The sequence below is a fragment of the Dinoponera quadriceps genome, unplaced genomic scaffold (assembly GCF_001313825.1).
Source record: "Dinoponera quadriceps isolate SergipeBrazil2010 unplaced genomic scaffold, ASM131382v1 scaffold1565, whole genome shotgun sequence".
NCBI lineage: Eukaryota > Metazoa > Arthropoda > Insecta > Hymenoptera > Formicidae > Dinoponera > Dinoponera quadriceps.
This window is the reverse complement of record NW_014556124.1, coordinates 2,569,871-2,577,702: the sequence shown is the minus strand read 5'-3', so window position 1 is coordinate 2,577,702 and position 7,832 is coordinate 2,569,871. Positions and strand designations below refer to the sequence as shown.

General features: G+C 44.6%; 1 protein-coding gene across 5 annotated transcripts in view; it reads right to left on the bottom strand.

The window, feature by feature from the left end:
• Positions 1-7,832, bottom strand: part of LOC106746720 (poly(rC)-binding protein 3) — a 99,087-nt gene that overhangs the window by 15,477 nt on the left and 75,778 nt on the right. The window lies entirely within an intron of this gene.

Sequence of the window (7,832 nt, the reverse complement as noted above, 5' to 3'; positions counted from 1 at the left end):
TATACATATCGACTCGTTCGGTTCTCTACGCGACGAGGCAAGACAAGGAGAGGCCTCCTGGACGTCGTGCGTGGTCGACCAGACTCGTCGATCTCGCGTGTGTCGCGGACTCATTCGATCATCGTCGGCGTGCGCGAGGCTCTCAGTGTCGTCGTCGTCGTCTTCGTCCTCTCGTTCCTCGAGCGACCGAGGAACATAATAAATCGACGGAGTCGACTCCCGACTTCCTGAGACCGGTCCGACGGCTTAACTCGCGCGACGGGCTCCGCGCGACCGGCCGTGCGTTTCAAAAGACGCGTGCCGTTTCGCGCGGGCCCAGCCAGAGCGAAAGTTCGCGACGCGCCGGGATACACAAAGTTATAACAGCCGAGGAGCGGTGGCAGGCCGGGCGAAGTTATAATGGCTATTTTCGCTCTTCGCGCGTAACTACGGCAAGGATCCGTTGAATCGTTCGAGTTCGCCACTCCGCTCCCTTCGCGCCGTCTTTTCGCCGATAATAACCAACGTGCGAGAGCGCGAACACACCGCGTGGCCCGTCAATTCGCGACGTAAGATGGATCGTGATCCCCGTGCGCGCGCGGGTGGCTGAATCGCGAGGAGAGGGTAATGGAGAAGTTCCGACGCCAATTAATATTCAAGAAGGTAATTATTAAGCTCCAAAGTCTTCGACGCGCGTAAGAAATCCCGCTCTCGTCCCCGTTTCGCGCCAGTGAGTGTGTGTGGGGAGAGGGGAGGGGAGGGGGATCGTGACCTTCCTGAAACTGTGCTCTCAGCCCTCTAACGGTAAGATTGGGGTCGGATGCGACCCCGGGCTCGTTTATTTTACAGCGTGCACGCGCAGTTTCTCTTCTTACGGGGATGTCATAGCTGTTGACGAACTTGGTAAGCGTCGATAATAACGCATAGACGGTCCTCGTAATGTTGTGTTACGTAAACATCGACATAGTCACGCTATTCTGTTTGTAGTCATTGTACATGTAGGTCTGACGTAAACGTTATTGCGATATCAATGTGAACAAGATGAATGTGCGCCACTCTGTCTTGCCATATTTAATGGAGATTGTTATATCTAACCAAGATGTAACATTTTTTTCCTGCCAATTTTCCTCGTATCTATTTAGGCTTTTATGTATAATTGTAGAAATACAGAAATGTTCATCGAAATTTTCGTCATTGGAGCAAACACACTCGGTATGTACAAGTTGCAAAATTTTTCTTTTAGATAAACTGATCAGATCGAGACTCATTGAGATTTCAGTTTTGAAATTTTCAATCGTTTTCGTCACATACTGGACAATCTCCAACTAATTCTCGCACGTATTTTCGCCATATAGGAACATTTGTAATTTTGTACGACCAGTAAGACGTGAACTTTGCAGAAGAAAATCAGTATTCTGTCGGTCAAGTTTTCAAGCATAGCGTCCCCTTAAGAAATATTTACTTCTTTTGCCCCTCTCGTACATTGATTACGTAAAAAATAAACAAAACATAGAGTCGGATCCAACCCCGTTTTCCTGAACACGTTGGAAATCCATCCTGCCGTCAGGAGATTAAAACAATTTTCGGACTTTCTCTTTTTCATTCTTTAGCTTTGACAGCACGCGGCCGAGGTAGCTCGTTATTTCCGACGTGTCCAGAGCGATGGCCGTTAACTTGGTTATCTACTATAAAAATGACGAAGCTCTCCCGGCGAACTGCGTTCTCGTTAAATAGTTAATTAGGAAACACCTTTTGAGGAAACTCGGCTGAATATGTGACCGTGGAACACAAGAAAAAAAAAAAAATCGACCAAGTTTTCGCCGAGGATATACACGTCCATTCTGCCGGCGTCGGTTGTCCATTTCGCGTTTTTACTGCACATTACGAAGGACAGAAAAATTGTTCCGACTCTGCCACACGACGGCGCTGTGCGCGCGGCCAACAGTTATTTCAAGAATTTTATTTTAACTTTATTCGGAGCTCTTCCCTCCCTCCCTCCCTCTCTTCCTCTCTCTCTCTCTCGTGCTTTCGTCACATGATTTTACAGGAATGCAGTTCACCTGGGAAATTCCTCCGTTCCTGATGTCACTACGTATTTAGTCGAATCGAGCGGCGTCGCGATCGCCTCCGAGGAAAAGTTCCGTATGGAAGAACAGAGAATTTCGCGAATTACAACGAACTGTCGACATTTATTGCGAATCCACGTGTCGCGAAATTAGATCAAACCGATAGGCGGCGATACGTATCGCCTCGGGGAAAAAAGTTTCGTTCTGGACGGGGGAGGGGTGAGAGGCACGAACGACACGCGAAACATCCGAGAAGAAACGGATTTACACTTGGCGTTGTTACTTCGAAAATCGCGGCAGAAATTACTTCGAGACAGCTCGATGAGGGAAAGGGTTGTACACGGAAGTTACAGGAAAAGGGAGAGAAAGAGAGAAAGAACGAATGTTCGAAAAGACGGTAAAAAGGACACGCGCGTACACTCTTTTGCACACCTTTGTTATGGTACCGTTAAACCGCGCGAAATGATCGCGATAATTCACTTTTACTCGCTCAAATATTAAACGCAACAAGTACTTCCGCAAGTACTTCCGCGGCGTTTAATGCCGCTTTATTCGCGGTGAGGAGAAAAAGAAAGGGAAGAAAGAATCCGCGCGTGCTTTTGCCGAGCGCGACGCACTTCCGATCTTATGGAACTGAACTGCGCTTTGAGAAGTGCGCCTGTGATAAATTTTAATCGTTAAGAAATATAACGCAAGAAAACAGTTGGTAGTTCGTGATTATTGTTATAGTCGGGAAGAAAAGCAGCCACCGAGCTGGGTAATCGGGTGTCTCGGAGCCATCGGCCATGGCTCGTCTTAATTTGCCGCGATATATTGTCTCGCGAATGCTGAAATAAATTGATCGTTTGGCATGAATGGATAATTTGAAGGAAAAACTGTACTTCTCCTAATTAGTAATGTTGACATTCTACCTTGACTCTCGAAAGGGATGAGATGAAAGATAGGTGGAAAGGGACGGGATGCGGATGTATCGTGTCCTACTTTACACGAGTGACAACACTGTGTATCCATTCCCTACTATATGTTATCATCTAACGCTTAACGCCTATGCGAAACTTCTAACGTACAGCGTGTTGCATCGTACGAGAAACACGTTCTGACCATAATATTACGACTAACGTCGTGACTTCACGATTTTCATGTGATCTCGCGATTTCTCGTTCTATATATATGTACGTATTTATAATTTATTGCGAAGAATGTTTATATTTTATTTCGCAATAAATTAAATATACGGATACTCTAACGTAATAATAACGATCTCGAAAGTAATCTAAAATCCGATATGTCTTAGCGATTGCATTAGCATCGCACTGAGATCCATTATACTTTCATGACGCGTCTAGAATGTAAACCTCTTATGTGTACATTAATAATGAATTGGAAACACGATTATCTCGTCTGTTCAGTTATTCAACCGCCGGTCGAATAATCGGCGAGAATACGAGTGTGGAAGGGACCGAGATTCGCGAATCCTCGCTAGCTTAAGGTTATCGGTATCGATTCGGACCTCGCTATCGCGCAAACGCTTCTCTTTCTCATATATATATATATATATATATATATATGTGTGTGTGTAATACGGTAGTCTATAAAATGTGCTCAAGTGGAAACGTGATATACAGGGCAGCCCACCCTTACGCGAACTCGTCGCTGACTCTTAGCTAACAGAGTGCCGGAAGCCATGCTGTTCTAAACAGGATGCCAAGGGGGACAATGGGCAACTCAGGATTAAGAGGAAGAAACGAACAAAACGTAGCGCGACAGTCTGACAAGGGCGATGTCAAATATGTGATGTACGTGTATGTGTGTGTGTGTGTGTGTGTGTGTGTGTGTGTATGCGTGTATGTATGTTGTATACGCGCGCGCGTATGTATATGCCTGTAGAAGGATCTTGTCTCCTTTTATTCCTCATGAAGCTGAAGTTAAACACAAGCTCACAGATGCGCGCAAATCTGGCGACTTCACGATTTTCATGTAATCTACGCATAAATGGGCTCACTGTAAACATCTTTTCGTTAAATTCCTTTTCTCTTGTGATATGACGAGAACTTAATAATTTTATACATGTCATTCAAGACGCCGCAGTTAAATGTGACCAAGTTTCCAAGAGAAAATTGATTGACAGAGAGAAGTTGATCTGAGAAAACGATCGATAATATGATCATCGATTTAACGACCAGCTTAAAGTAATCAAAGGGGCCAACTTGTGCTCAATGTGGCTGGGCGAGAAATAAAATATTCGGGACAATCGCAGCATGAGCGCTAAAATTACCCGTAACCACGCTCGTTTTTTTCCCCCGACGGAGTCCTTTTCCTCTCAAAGGGATGAGCTCGCTTGCGATCGTAATTGTCGGGAGGAGGACGAGGAGGAAGAAGTCGGATTTAAAGGGGAAAAGAGAGTAGGAAACGATCTTTCGCGTGAGAGACTGCGTATATGTGTGTGTAAGTATAGATGAGAAAGAAGTAGAAACGAAAACACAAAATCGGAGACGAGATGTACGAGGCCGTAAGAAAGCGTAATAGTAGTAGTGGTGTAAGTTGTAATAGTAGTACTAGTAATCGTGTATTGTAAGCCGTAAGAGAAATTCGTCAAGCAGACTGAGAAACTGAGAAAAGTATCAAAGACGGGAGATGTATGTCGTGAGAATAGATATAAAGCGCAAGTAATAATAATTATACCTATGTAAATCTACCTCTTCTCGTGCCACGCATGCATCGTCTTCGTTCGTTGTGATTCCGTCGCAGTAGAATATTATTAATTGCTATTATTATGCGATCACTATCCATCGTTTCCGTCGATCGACCCACCCTTTCAGCCACGTCTCTCGAATTCGACGGACAACGAGAAAGAGATCAGAAGGAGCAGAAAAAAAAAACGAAGATTGAAAGAAAAGTGAAGAAAAAAAAAAAAAATACGCGATCAAGTCTCGAGATACGTCCAGAAGTGGTTAGTATGTTGCGTCATACGTAATGACGTGCGTTGACGCTTTAACTTTTCGTATCTTTCTTATTCTTTTATACGTCGCACGTAGTCGCGTCGTTTCATTTACGTTTCCCGGGCAAATCGGACTTGAGGAAGTCGGGCTCCGTGTCGGTCGTCGGTCGTTGAAAAGCGCACAGAAAGAGAAGATAGGACAGAAGGTTGAGACACACGACGACACGCCATCCTGATAATGCCGTGCGAAAACATTCGCGCGACCAACCCTTCGGTAAAGCTCCTTCGTGCGGCAAATCCAACGCGGATTTAGAGAACGAAGTTTCGATATTCTGGGAAAGTGCCGGTCGGAGAATAAAGGACGCGCGCTTCGGTCCGAATCAAGGAGTGCACGGGAAGAAACGAAGATAAAAGAAAAATTACTTAAATTTACCTTTACCCCGACATCACTCGTACATCTAATCTGACAATCAACAATGGTTGTACTTAACCGAAAAATAAAAATATAAAAACGAGAAACGTTTGTGAGAAAAGAAAAAAAAACACGGTTTAACTTCAACTTTGCATCGTGTTTGCAACAATATTGGTGAACTTGACTATAAAATGGGTGCGATAAGCACGATATTGTAAGAGACAATAAAAAGAATAACAGCGCGATTAGAAGAAACAAACCGTGTGATATGCTCGGAAACCGAATGTACTGAACAATTTCCCGATGAGTTTCGCGAGCGACTCTTTCTCTGTTCGATGATTCATCGCGGTAGGCATTTATCAGGCTGGCGTTTCATGGCATCTGCCGATCGATCGGCCGGACGAGTGGATTATCAGAGCACCACACCACCATGGCAAGCTCGGCATCATAGTGTTCGGCTACTTGCTGGTATCGACTCGGCCTCCTGGTTGATCGGAAGCCACTTGTCGGCTAGACTCGTGGTGGTAATGACATCTTGGGACATCTTTTAAGCGTCTTTCTCTCATTCTCTCTTTCACTCTCTTTCTCTCCCTTCCTCTCTGACCGGATCCAAACGACAAGCCATGACGAATCCATTGTGCGATTCGTAAGCAAGCGTTCATGCTAAAGCGGGCTCTCTCGATCGTTCGTTCGCCGCGAGACACGGAGAGCAGACTCGCATTTCGCTGCGAAGTTCCTTCGCGAGAGCGACTCGTGAATCGCTCACGGATGATGATCGTATCGAAAACGAGGGTGTGGACTATTTTACCTCGCTCCATGTCGATCCGCGAATCGAATTCAAATGAAGAGAACCGATTGACTCTAATACCGCATATCCAGGGGTCTTCCTCGCAAGAGGATACGTGCGAACAATGACATACGTGGGGAAAGTAGGCTGCGCGTAAGAGAGTCAGACGGCTAAAATTGAATTGCTCGATACGATCATCGTCGGAGGAACGATGTAAACGCAGCGCAGCTGACTGCACGATGCGAAGTCTCGGCTACCAAGTTGCGAATGAATACTTAGTCCGAAATTTGAAATCGAGTTTGTTTCATAAATGGTAAGAATAAAAAAGGAACACCATTTTAAGATGATAGTACCAATGCCCGGACTTAACTTTGAACATTTTTGTTGTTTTGATCGTTAAATATAAAAATATTTCGCTGGCACGGCAAATTGTTAGTTACTATAGGATAGCAGAAAATGTGTCGGTTGTCAAGAAAATAATATCATAAAATCACAAAATTCAATAATAAAGAAGATGGAGAAAAACGTTGAAAACTAGAGGTTTCGCGTAATAGAAATAGTTCAGTGGAGACTGCTGCTTACATTTAAATAGGTTACAAAGAGACCTAACTTGTTAACATTCTAATCGATATTGTGCGAATCACGCGATGGGTAGCATGAATCTCACATACAATCGGATAATAAGCCCTATCTTGAGAACTCCGTATCGCTTTGTAGTAAATTCAGGCTGTTGCTCTGCATACAAAAATGTCCACAGTTAAGTACGTGTTCAGACAATGGTACTTTTACCTTCAATCAGCTCGGTATCAAAATATTGTGGAAAAAAAGAAAACAGAAAATACAGATGTAAAAAAAAAAGAGAGAGAAAATTCCTTGAATTAACGAGTCGCAGTAGAGTTAGAATTTTATTAACAAACCACTGACAAGACAACTGTGTGTGTGTGTGTAGTATATAAATTATAATAGTTCTTTTTATCCTTCGTTTTAAATCAGACGCGCTAAATCGGGCAAAGATGAATCAGTAACTTTGCAACTTGCTGTCGAGTTCATTTCTACGCGACGCCAAGTGACAAGTGAATGCGTCCGGGCATCAATCTGAGAGACCATCGCGCGAGACTCCTCCGCCGTGGTTCTCTGTTCCGCAACGTGGTATCGGAGCTCGATTTCGCATGTCGCGCAATCGCGCTCATTTTACGTGGCATGCATCAACGAATCCCCCTCTCTATGCACTGTGAAGGACGGCAAGCAATTCTTGAGGTGATCAACTCACTAACAACCGCAAGCATACGGGGGAGGGGGAGGGAGGAGAGACAACACACGTGTGTACACACAGGCACAGGTCGAGAACTCGTTAGAAGCGTCGGTGAAACGTTTAGAACTTAGAGAAAGATGGAACTTAGAGAGATAGAACAGGAAAAAAAAAACAAAAAAAAAACAGGAAGAAGAAATCCAGAGAGAAAAGCGTGCACGTAACTACACGTGCGGATCACATGAAAAGCGAGAAGCTCGCGGAACTCGCGTGACTTCGCCGGTATCGCGGGCGGAACGCGGAGAAAGAAACTCGCTGGTTACCGCGCGGTTATCGTAAAGCGACTCGCGAAAACATCTCCTTCGAATACTGGGAGAAATTGTTAATATCTTCACTTCCTT